The 12,018-nt window shown below is 44.3% G+C and overlaps 1 protein-coding gene across 1 annotated transcript in view; it reads right to left on the bottom strand.

Moving 5' to 3' along the window:
• USP6NL (USP6 N-terminal like) overlaps nt 1–3,916 on the bottom strand; it is a 113,614-nt gene extending 109,698 nt beyond the window's left edge. The window contains exon 1 of the mRNA XM_038153374.1: nt 3,764–3,916. The gene's annotated coding sequence lies outside the window, so the exon portion shown is untranslated. The remainder of the gene's footprint in view (nt 1–3,763) is intronic.
• Between the last annotated feature and the right edge of the window lie 8,102 nt (nt 3,917–12,018).

The raw sequence follows: 12,018 nt of genomic DNA on the forward strand, positions 1-12,018 counted from the left end.
CTGAAAAAGTAACACAGGGAAGAGACTCAGTAGGGGAAGACGGCAGCTGAAAAAATCCACACAAACATTCTAAAATGTTTGTCTCATAAGCAGAGATGAACACAAAGCCATGAGATGCTACATCAGTGAAGAACAGTTTGAACTGCAGGCCCTGTCAACTTTCCATGAATGTCTGCTAAATTAAATATTTAAGCACACACAGCCCATTCAAAAATGAAGTGTCTGTTAAAACATATCATTAAAACTGCAGCCCTGTCAGTTTCCTCTGGGTTACTGGTGGCAAAATTAGCAAATATAACTCCCATGACATTTAATTATTTACTGGGCTAATAACACCTATTATGTTAAGAACATCAGATGGATTAGACATCCCTCAAACCAGGTCCAAAGCACTTTTGACCAGTTTCACACAACCTTGGGGCCCAAATTCTTCTTGAATCTTATGCATAATCAACTGGAAGACCAGAGTCTCCCATTCAACTTGATTTTCCAAAGGCATTATCTCACCCTAGTTTTGTAAATACAAACTAACAATCCTTAGCCTCTGAGACATCGTGTTACATGACATTTTATTGTGTGTATGTACAGGAAAGGGCTGTTCATTAGGAAAAAACAAAGCAGCAGCTCTGAAAACCACTTAAGGCTAATAATAGCTTAATTATGCACCCTCATTGCTTATAAAAATCTTGTCACGTAACAGTGAGGAAATGAGATGGGGATGATACAGAAGCTCTGTTCTACCCAAACGTCTGAAAAGTGAAGGCTCCAGTGCACCAGAGCAACCTGACCCAGCCATAAAGTGCTGCTCCTCTACTGCCTTCGGTGTCTAAATATTTTGTTTAGCTACTGCTAGCATCTGTTTAGCACACAATGCAGACTTCTGGTAAATTCAGCTGTTGTTCTCTGAAATAACACAACGTGTGTGTTTTATATAATTTCCCTTGTAAGTAACTTCTTTAGAAAAAGGAAAGTTTTGTCTTTCATCTGTAATTTTGAGTACAGCAATAGCAAGCAGTGTTGAAAGTCAACGCTACCAAACAGCAGACAGTCCCTGTTTTCCATTGCATTGCAATAGCAACACCTTTTCCTAGGGATGTGTGTTAAAAACTGTTTTCACTTTGCTTTCTCAGCCAACCGGATTTATTTCAATGCCTGCAGGGTTCTCTCTTGTACAGAAATACTACCAACTAGTACAAAACAGAAAAAAAAGACAATTACTTGTTCAGTGTCTTTCTGGAAGACACCATCTTGGAAAAACTTTTAATTCAAAACACTGCCGGACACTCTTTCCGCTTTCCCTTGCAATCAACAAGGCTACAATAAAAATAAAAAATAAAAAAACAAACCACCAACCCACCCACACATACCCTTGATCTTTGTCTTTTCTTCAAGAGCTAACCCTTGCATACACCTCATGTTTCCTCCAGTGACACACTTGTACTCTCTCGCTGCTGGCAGTATCACCTCCAGGAGCTGTGAAACTCCTGGCACTCCAGCTGAGATTTGACAGGAATACCTGCAGTGAGCAAAGCTCTTTGCAACTGCAAATTCACAGGCACTCACAATACATTCAATTACCTGTTTCCATAGCTGGTGCCAGGTTTCTTTTTTTTTTACCCAATACTCTGTTTCAGGATAATTAGCAGGAGCCAGATTGGAAGCAAATTACAGCATATTGTACTTCCATGCAGTGTGACTCTACCCAGAGATGTTCCTTAAAGCTGGCAATTAAAGATTCAGGTCCAGCCTGTGTGTGTGTTACTGTAGGATCTGTTTAAGTTAGATACTAAGGGGTTAACATTAAGAATTTATACCCCCAGCTCCCAAGAACCAGGAATCACAGGAGCAGCATGCAACTGCCCTGCTTAAACACACAAACACTCTAAAGAGAGCCTGCCTTGCACAAATCAGTATTTTAGTGTCATGTACAGTCTTCTTTAAACCAAACATTATAGCCCCTCACAGAAAACAGACAGATTTCAGAAGCACTGTGTTTTAGAGTTGCACAGATAGCTGGCTGGCAAAACATTAGGTCTGAAATTGGTGGTTTCCGTGCTGTATAATCAGAGGGCAGAGGAATAGCTGGTTAAAAGGCAGTTCTACTAAATACTTATTTTACACTGCATCTCAACTGAACTAACTTAAAAGTTATAATCAGAAACAACAAAAGTTAGAAAGGAGTAAAACTAAGTCACTTCAGAGTACAGCTATCAAAAAGAACATAACAAAAATGCCTAATATCGCACCAAGCCTCTGAGCACCCCAGCTCAGTAAAATGCCCAAGACAGCACAAACGCACAATTCACAACGAAGTGCAATTGCTACTGTTTCAGAACCTACACAGAAACACTGACTGGCCACAGATGAGGAAGCACATGGAAGTACAAATGAAACAAGCCCAACGACACACCCTCCTTTGTTCATAGCAGGAATATTTACACTACAAAGCGTTGAGGCAAATCGCCTTTAGTTTCAGGCACTGCTGATTGGCCGCTGCGTTCAATACACACACGCCTGGCAGAGTTGGAGTTTCGACTGTCACACAGCAGCTCTAGACTGCAGGGCGCGCAGCAAGCTAAAAAACCATAGAAAACAATTATTTAATATAATTATCCTAACTGAATGATCCTCCGCAAGATACATTTGTTGTGAACAGAGCAGATGCGGATTTGTTTTCACTCCACTGTGATTCAGGGAAAGCTGAAAACCAGCTTCCCTCACAGCCAGTTTTCAGTGCAGCTGCCTCCTCCAAGCAGCGAACGGCACAAAGAAAGTTATTCTCGAGCATATGCGGGTGAACAACTGGTACAGGAGTTTGGAGACAGTGACTTTTAAGCCACCACTTGACTCTCGTTCAGCTGGCAGCCCAGTGGCTTCGGTGGTTTTCTACAGGCGGCCATCCACGCCACAGAAAGAACCTGAAACACCTGATAATAACTGGCTCTTTGCTGGGAGTCCCGGGGGAGTCTGAGGGCTGGGAGAGAGCCATGGAGACCCAGGGCTGAGCACAGCCTGGGGGACGCCCTCCGTCCCAGCCCACCGCTGCCAGCCTGGCGCTTTCCACCACATACCTGAAGTATTACAAAAAGCAGAGGAGGGAGCAGGTACAGAGAGAGCAGCGGTGCCAGAAAGTCACATTAAAGGCTTCAGCCAGAGAAATCGTCCCTACTCTTGACTAGGGCGGCACTGTCGTCTGCCACATGGCCAGAGGAGAGGGGCCTCAAGGAGGCCCCAAGTGTCGGACCTAAAGCCGTGAGTCCCTCCAGCACACACCCACACACACAGCTCCCCAGCCCGCTCTGACTGCGGCCCCTCACGCCGCCACACCTCACTCCAACCTTACAACGGGACCAGGGGCATCTCCACAGGGCTTCCCCCGGGCTCCCCCAGCTCTCCCGGCTCCGCCGCGTCCCGCAGCCCCCCACGCGCCGCCCCCTCCCCAGCAGGAAGGGCAGGGAGCCTCCAAAAACACACACGCACCCCTCCGCTGGGAATGGAACAGTCCCAGCACCCCAGTACCCTGCGGGAGCCGGCTCCCGCCACTTCCACCTCTCCGGCCTCGCGGGGGGTGCGCCACCCCCCGGGGGAGGATGGTAGCGCCCGCCTCCCCTCAGCCGGGAGGAACCCACCCGCTTCAATGGAGGGTCCGGCGCGGCACCTCCACACACACGCGCGCCCCCCCCCGCACCCCCCCAATGGACGGGTCCAGCCGGCCATCCCGGGGCCGCACAATGGCCGGAGCAAAGTCCCGGCTCGTCCCTACCTTTGCTCGGCTTCCTCCTCTCCCCGGGGCCTCCCTCCGCCGCCTTCCCCAGCGGCGCGTCCGTGCTCGCTGCCCCGGGACCGGCAGCCTCCGACCAGGAAGTGCCCCGATGTGACACCGCCGCTATGGAAACCCTCCCCGCCCCCGCCCCTCCCACAGGGCTGACCCGCCGCGGCCGCCATCTTGCGCTCGGGACGAGGCGCCTGCCCGCGGCCGGAGCTGCTGCGGGGAGAAGGTGGGAAAAACACAAAGCGGGCCTGGTGCCCTCAGAAACTCCATGGCTGTGCTGCGTGAGCTGCCAAGGCTCTCAGTATGGGCACACATTCTCCTGTGTCCAGTTCTGGGCTCCAGTGGGACACGAAAAACATCGGGATAAATCAAGCTCCCGAGTTCTTTATTTTATAGTATTGGGGAGTAGGCGTTACTTTATTCGCAGATAACTCCAGTCATATGCAGTCCATTTCCAAAACTTTTCACTCACACATTTTTCAGCAAACGAATTACTGTTCTTTGGTTCTAAATTGCACAACTCTCTTCATTTGAATTGCTATTCTATTAGTTATTGGTTTCTTGCTTCTAGTGTTAATTAGTCCACATTTTTCAGCCTTTTTATCAGTTTTTCCCTGACAGAGTCTACAGTGTTAGGCTGTAATGTCTTTGTTAGTCTCTTATGGTTACTCCAATATATGCTTGGAGGGCCATAAATTTTGGATCCTTGGTGTCCAGCTTTCCTTTGTTCATTGAAGTTTATCGGGGTTAGTCTAGCAAAACTGAAAGTTTCAGCAATCTAACAATAAGTCTGTCACAATAACGTGCTGGCCAAAGTGGAGAATTACACTGCTTGAGACTATTACACTGCTTTTGATTAATTAAAACAATTACTTTAAAAAATTAATTAGGAAAGTGATATCATTTCCAACAATTCCTCCCTTTGGAAGTGATTTTAATTATTTCTTTTAAGATTATTTCCACTTAAATCACTGAATATTTGGCAAGACTTATTGTGACCGACAGTGCAGCACTGGATGGTAATGAAGCCAAGCAACTGGGATTCCTGTCCTGGGATGTGGGTACTGGCCAGAGGATCAGGAAAGGACCAGGAACTCCCAGCCTCTGGAAGCAACTCTTGTCAAGTGTGAGGGAAAAATACCTTTGCAAGGAAGACTTCAGTGCGCCAAGACAAGTGGAACACTTGGAAAGTACCTGGTGCCTGAGAGAATTAGCTGTGCTGGAGATAATCTTTTCAGATAACAAGCAATTCCCTAATAATCCAGACAGCATCCAGTGTACACAAAACATGTGCCAAATCACTGGGAGTGTTGGCATGGAAGGAGGGAGAAGAAGAAGTGGGCATTCTGGTTTGGCAGACTCCAGACACATGAAAAAAATATCTTCACCTCATTATGGGCCTACATCTCATCCATGGAAAGCTGACGCAGGATTTCTGGAATTTAAGAGAGGCAATTAAAGAGGGCCACCAAAGCTTTTAGAGGAGCTTAAAGAGGAAATTTTCCATGCCCTACCAGTAGAGACCAGAGTCTCTGCTATTAGGAGCAGGCATCCCCCTGCTCGAGAGAGAGAGGACACCCCACCTGTGGTTTTATCTGCATGGAGAAGACATGAGGAGCTGGGAGGGAAGACCCACCTCTGCTCTAGCAGCATGGGTGTGTGAGTTGGGAAGAGGAATGACTCCCACAGGAAGCTCTTAGAGGATAAATGCTGCTCCAGTTTCCTGTGGGCAAGCCCCTAGGCACAGCAGAAGGGATGATGTGATGTCCAAACCTCTCCAGGCCAGAGGGACAGGGGTCACTCACGCAGCTGGCACATTGGGTACAACTCCCACTCCTCGATGTGTAAGAAGGTCAGGAACCTGGAAAACAAGCAGGATTTAGAAATGGAGATGGATAGAACACAGCTTCACATCATAGAATGGAAGTGGAGAACCTCTCCTGTTCCTCCTGGACATCCCAGTCCTGGGTGGGGACAGATGATGACCCCAAACTCTCTCTGTGCTCCCCAAGGCTAGAGAGAGGCTTCCCAAATGCTTCCCGCAGCAGTTCCCAGCCAGGCCCTTTCCCTCTGCTCTGACTTCCCTCCATGGCCTAGCCAAGGGAAGTAAAGGAAAACATTTAATTGTTCCTTCTTTCTGCAAGAGAAGTTATTTTTGGAGTCTTTGGGACAACACAGCAGGAGAACATCATGACTTTAACATGAAGGAGCTGGGCACAACTCCAGGGCTACACCTGCAGCCAAGTGAGAGGAGGAGAATCCCTGGTGCCTGTGGGGAACAGAGAGTTCTGAGGGGTACCAAGAGCTCTGAGGTGGCATCCCACATGCTGGATAAGGCACCCACTTAGTGCCACGTGCCTCTGAGTAACAACTCCAGGCCCTGGAGCAGTACAAAAGGTGCAGAATGAGGGATCAACATTACAGCCAGGAGTAAATTTGCAATATGAGTAATGAATTTATCTCATTTTTATTTATTAAACACAGACCAGATAGAACTCAGCACAATTTACAGCAGATCTAGAGTGATTAAATCCTTTATCAATCTTCAGGAAGACCACAAGACCATTTCTTAAATAGATGAGAGTGGCCTTGCCCCTTCTTTATTCCCAAAAAAGCTGCTCAAGAACTTCAGTATTTTATAAGCTTAGATGCACTCAGCTGCTATACCACCTGCTGGGTTTGCTTTTGTTTATTTTCCCCAAAAATAAAGGTGTTCCCCAAAATTTCAGGTGTTATTTCCAGCCCATCCCTTCTCTGATCGTGTCATTGCCATTTCCAGGAGCTCTGCACAGCTGATGATTAGGCAGAGGTTTCCCTGTACACACACATGGAGATGCTGCATTTCATAGGAAGGGCTGTGTTAACAGCAGGAGTCGGGTGGGACTTGGAGTAGGAGGGTTTGCCCTTTGCTTCACTATTTCTGGCTGCCTAAAGGACTGTTTTCCTTTTGGTTGGGATTGTTCACTTTGCCTTTAGCCAGTCCCATTGTCCACAGACTCTGCTGGTTTGTTGAGGTTCAGGTTTCACCCGTTCAGGCCTCTCTTCCTGCTTTTGGTAGCTCCTGCCATGGGAATCAGACTTGAATGCGTGCAGTGCTCGCTGCCTGATGAAAGGGGCTATTTCTGTCCCCTCTTTCTGTCAAGACAGATTCTTCTTAATTCTCTTTCCTTTTTTCCCAAATTTTCTGTCTCCTCTAGCATTTTCTTGCCTTTTCCCATTCACCTCCTTCTGTCTCATTCTGTTACTTCAATATTCTCTCATGTCTTTATCTCTTTCTCCTTTTATATGTTGATCTAACTTTTAAGATTCTTTTTCTATGAAAACTACACAAAGAACAACATTTAGTACACTTACACAGTACAAATCCCCTTTTTTACAGGTCTCCTTAATACCAAGCAGTTTTTCAGTGCACTGAGAAACATCACAACACCAAAAACGTCACTTACCTGTATCTCCTATGTTACAGAACTTCCAGAAATCCTTTTCTACATTAGACAGTGCACAATTGGCTGTGCACAGCAAATGCAAAACTCAGAAAGCCTGGCTGAAGAAAACATGTGGCTGTATCTAAACCAAAGCACAAAATGGGCTTTAAAACATGAATTGGGATATTTGATATTTGCCCAAACCTGAGTTTTAGATTCTTTTTAACAGGATGTCATCCTGCTCCCACAGCAGAAGGCAAAGGGATTTGGTGAAAAAAGGGAAAAGCTATAATCAAATCATACAGCTTTCAAATCAAGGAAAAGTAGAACATAAAGCAGAGGAAGAAAAAGAAGAGATAAGACAAGATTAGGTCTTATTGGCAATGATGCACAACAAAAAAACAAAATGTCAGCTTCATCTTTTGTGTGCCTTCCTGTGATTTTCCAGGAGGGTAGCTGAAAGATACATTCTTGTAAAGTGCAGGTCTGATGTAGAGTCACAGTAAGACAAGGAACCAGGAGTCTCATGACAGTATTTATAGAGTCAGCGTTCAGAGCACTGTCACTATTAAAGTTTATTAGCACTCACTCATAACCACCAGAATGTCAAAAGCAACTCAAAGTTAACAGAAATAGAATCATTTCTTAGACACCAACAAATCTAAAAGCCTCAAAGGGAATCATTTTCATGAAGTTACAAGCAAATGAAAACAAGAGCGTGTAATAAAATGTGTCGATACTCTGCTGTGCTGCTGGATCCTGACAAAGGTGTAATTACCTGTCTAATGTAGCTCAAAAGCTATGTCTTTATGACCTTTTCCATTTGCTGCTGAAAACAGCAGAAAGACAAATGTGAATGACTGATGGAGCAGAAATAGATTCAGTTCGTTCAGGTAAAGCTCCTTGTGAAAGATCAAGATAATTTTTTTCCAGCAATGTGATATTTAGAGTCTTTTCCCAGCTCCGCTTCATGTAGAATTTATGTAGCACAACGTGAAGTGGGGGATGCAAGTTGGGCTTTGCATTTAAACACATTCTTCCCCCTCTGCCTTGAGCCATCTGTGTTCGGTCAGCCTCCTGTTCGGGGTAAAGCAGTGTGAAGGTTTCCTACGAAGCCTTAACTGCAGCAATATCTTGCCAGGGAAGTGGAAGTCCTGTCGCACTTCTCTTTTCCCTAACTAAGCCCATATGGCAACTGTAGAGTGAAACAAGCCAACGAGAGGGTGGGCATGCTCTCTCAAGCTGTTTCACACCCATTAGGAACAGAGTTCATTCCAGGGAAGGGCCACTGCTGCATTTCCCAGGGTCAGGCTGCTCACACACAGGGACATGAGGTTACTCAGGTTCCTGGCCACTGAAGAAGGTGTGCTCACAGATCTTGCTGAGGCTGATGTTTACATCAGGTACCCTGTTTCATCCTGTAGGGAAGCCAAGGTCCCTGTACACAGCCACCATCGCCAATAAAGGCACCCCTCAACTTTGGTAAATAAAGCCAGCTTGAGACTGTAAAGTAGGATGAAGCTTCCCAAACTTTCAGCAAATACCTCTGAAGTGTAAACATGCTTTATCCTTTTTATGCAAGGAAGAGCTTTCTGAAAGGTGAGGCATCAACTACCAAGTAACAGGCTGTTTTCCTCAAAGTTTCCTTACAGTCCAGTAATTCACTATCACATCCAGAGATATTTCTCCTTTGGTAACCTCAGGATAATAAGCAAGATTCAATCTGACCACACTTCAGATCGATCAACATCACAAAAGGTGGATTTTCTTAAATAACTGGGTTGAGGGGAAAGTGAATTTGTGCAAGGACACACATACCTTGAGATATATGAGCCAATCGGCTTAAAATGTTGTTTTGCCCTGACCTGACAAGACTTGCTGTCTGGCAATGCATAATCCCTTTTAATGTACTCCCGGAAGGTGATGGCTCTTTGAAAACCCTTCTGAACTGCAGTTTATCTCGATGGCTGACACCTGAATAGAAACCACACAGCTCTGTAGAAGCCCTAGGACAAGCAGGTATGAATAGGAGTCCATGTTGATTCAAGAGACAAATAGATAAGGAAAGACTCTGAATCAACTTGCTATAGGTTTTGTGCAGAAGTTTAAAAAATTACGTGTCGAGGATTTTGAAGCAGACACTGCCCATGGAGACACCTTTTTCACTGAATAAAGCCACGAGGCTTTGTCCTGCACATCAGGATGTTTTCCTAAGAGCATGCTGCTCTTATTCATCTTCGTCAGAGTGGTTTCAAGTTGTGCATTTAAGACTCAAGTAAGCTCCTTTGCAAACACTCTTGAGAATAGGATCAAAATGGGAAGAGATTACATGTAATCTAATTATGTTAGGTTCCATTTGAAATCCTTCAGTGTAAAAATTAAAAGAATACGACACAGCTTTGCATTATGCTGTAGTTCATATGGAAGTGACGTGAGCATGTGGAACTCAGGCAACATGGGAGAAAATACCATGTGTGGGTATACAGCAATGTTTGCTTTAAATAATCTAGACCTCAGGACTAGAATGGTTTGGTGAACTAAAAATAAATTCTAAGAACTTTATGCCCTCTGTCTTTAATGTGGCACTGACCTTTGCCTTTTATTGTCTGGCCACAGCTTATATGAAAAAGCTGGTGATCAAAAGTTCTATATCAGACAATCAACACCAAGCATGACACTTGTCAGCAAGGTTGAGTGGAGCAGCACTGACCCTGAGGATGGGCACCTGCTCATGGGACAGACAGTGAATTCCTGCTGCTGAGTGCTCTGTACCTTTACACCAGAACACTCACCTTCTGGTAAGAGCTGTAAGAACATTCATAGACTAGAGATTGTTTTGAGTAATTCTTCATTTTCACAGTCTTTCAAAATCACACAAGTGAATTAAATTAACAGCTGTAGGATAAGAAGCAGTGAAAGATAAGAAGCAGTAGTTTCACTGAAATTGCACCACCTTGTGATCCGCATTGAATCAGGCCTGAAATTATGTATTGAAAGTCTGATAGTCATGAGTGCTCCAAATGTGCTTGGAGGGAAGACCTAGAAACCCTGAGGTCTCATTCCCCTCATGCACTGAGTGCTGCAGGTGATTTGGGGGAGGCTCAGGTGTGGTACTTCCCCTCTGTATCACCACTAATGCTCCCAATCCACATGTGAAAAATTTAGAGCTGGAATATGTTTCGTTTGTCGGTTACGTTCTGGGATGGAAGCTGTCCTTCCTAGACTTGAGCTTGAGCACTACTCAACTTCATGAACTGTTCCGTGAGATTCCTCAAAACTGGGATTGTAGAAAGTTCTTCAAAATGTCTTGTCCAATTCTATTTCCATTATTCAGAGTTATGTCAAAACTGGATTCAAAAAAAAACCAGGTTCCTCTCTCCTTTTCAATTCAGTCTATGAGCTTAAGAAGTTTCTATTAAATCCCCCTAAGAAAAAAAAAGATTTCTCCACCACAGCATTCACGTTCTAATTCCATCTAAGTCTACAGATCATTTGCCAGGGCTATTTATAGCCCAGTCCCAGACATTTGGGCACATCTTGATCTCCTGTTGTACTCTGGGTCTGATCACAGAACAGCAGCAGGGGAATCCTCATGTTATGGGCTCTATAACCAAAAGAAACAAATACAGTTAAAACAATGAAATAAGTTCTGTACCACTTGCTGGCCAGATGGTATTGTGAATTGTTATAATTCATCAGCAAAACAGAGGAAGGAAGTGTTTTAAAGCAAGATTATATTATTTTCCTTGAGTTCTTATTATGAAATCTTCCTGAGGTGAACTCTCAAAACTTGAAAACCCTTCCAGAGGGAATGAATGGAATAAGGCAAACTAGAGTCTAGCTGGGGAGTACTTAAATACAAGGGAAAAGAATAGTATGCCAGTGAAATAAAAGAAGAATTCATTATCAGGCTTTCAGTTTGGGAAGACAAGTGAAGAAAAATACAAGTGATTAAAAAAAAAAAGAGAGAAAAAAAGTACATAAAAATATGTGGTGTTTCTGTCCTCTTAATAATTCTAGATTGGAAAGCACCCAGGTCTTCCCTCCCACTGGAGGGAAATAAGCCTGAAAGCTGAGAAAGCAGATAAGGCCAGTAGTGACATATTCACTTTATAGGGAGGCTGCAATATTTAGCAAATTACTGCCAGCAAAGTTACTGCCTTGAGATCCTTAAGAAAAAAAAAAGCTAAGAAAAATACATTTTCTTCTTGCTGTCATTTGAGAAACAAAATACATTTGAAAACCACGAGAAAAAAAATGTGTCTTAAATGAAAACGACCCATGACCATTAAGTTCACTCTAGTCAAATAAAACACATCCTGTTTTTGTAACTTTTTTATACAAAGGAGATCCTGGACTGTATAGACTCTTTCCAACCAAGGATTTGACCCATAGTTGAATTTTTATTAGAAGCAGGGGAGGAGGTAATGGAAAATACGTAGGTCTGCTGCTGCTGCTTCAGTTAAGATAAAGGGTGAAATCTGAATTTGTGAAAATGCAGAAAATGGAGTAAGTTCATTGTACTGTCTCTCAACTAAAATTAGTTGGTACAAAGAGTTTAGAAATCCTCTGGCAGGGCAAACGTAGCTACAGTATCAGTTAATTAAATGACACAAAATGTATCACCTAAAATACATCCTGGACTTTCCACACAGTCAGGAAAATCTGTCACACAAGCTGCATCAGCCTTTTCTCGATAATTTTGTTCTGAAACAGCCACACTGAAATAGAAAAGGACAATCGTGTTGTGTCCTGCATCAGTCACCCCCAGGTCTTTTCCACGGGAAGAAGGAATTGTTGGCCACACCCTCACACCCTTAT

The sequence above is a fragment of the Motacilla alba genome, chromosome 1A (assembly GCF_015832195.1).
Source record: "Motacilla alba alba isolate MOTALB_02 chromosome 1A, Motacilla_alba_V1.0_pri, whole genome shotgun sequence".
Classification (NCBI taxonomy): domain Eukaryota; kingdom Metazoa; phylum Chordata; class Aves; order Passeriformes; family Motacillidae; genus Motacilla; species Motacilla alba.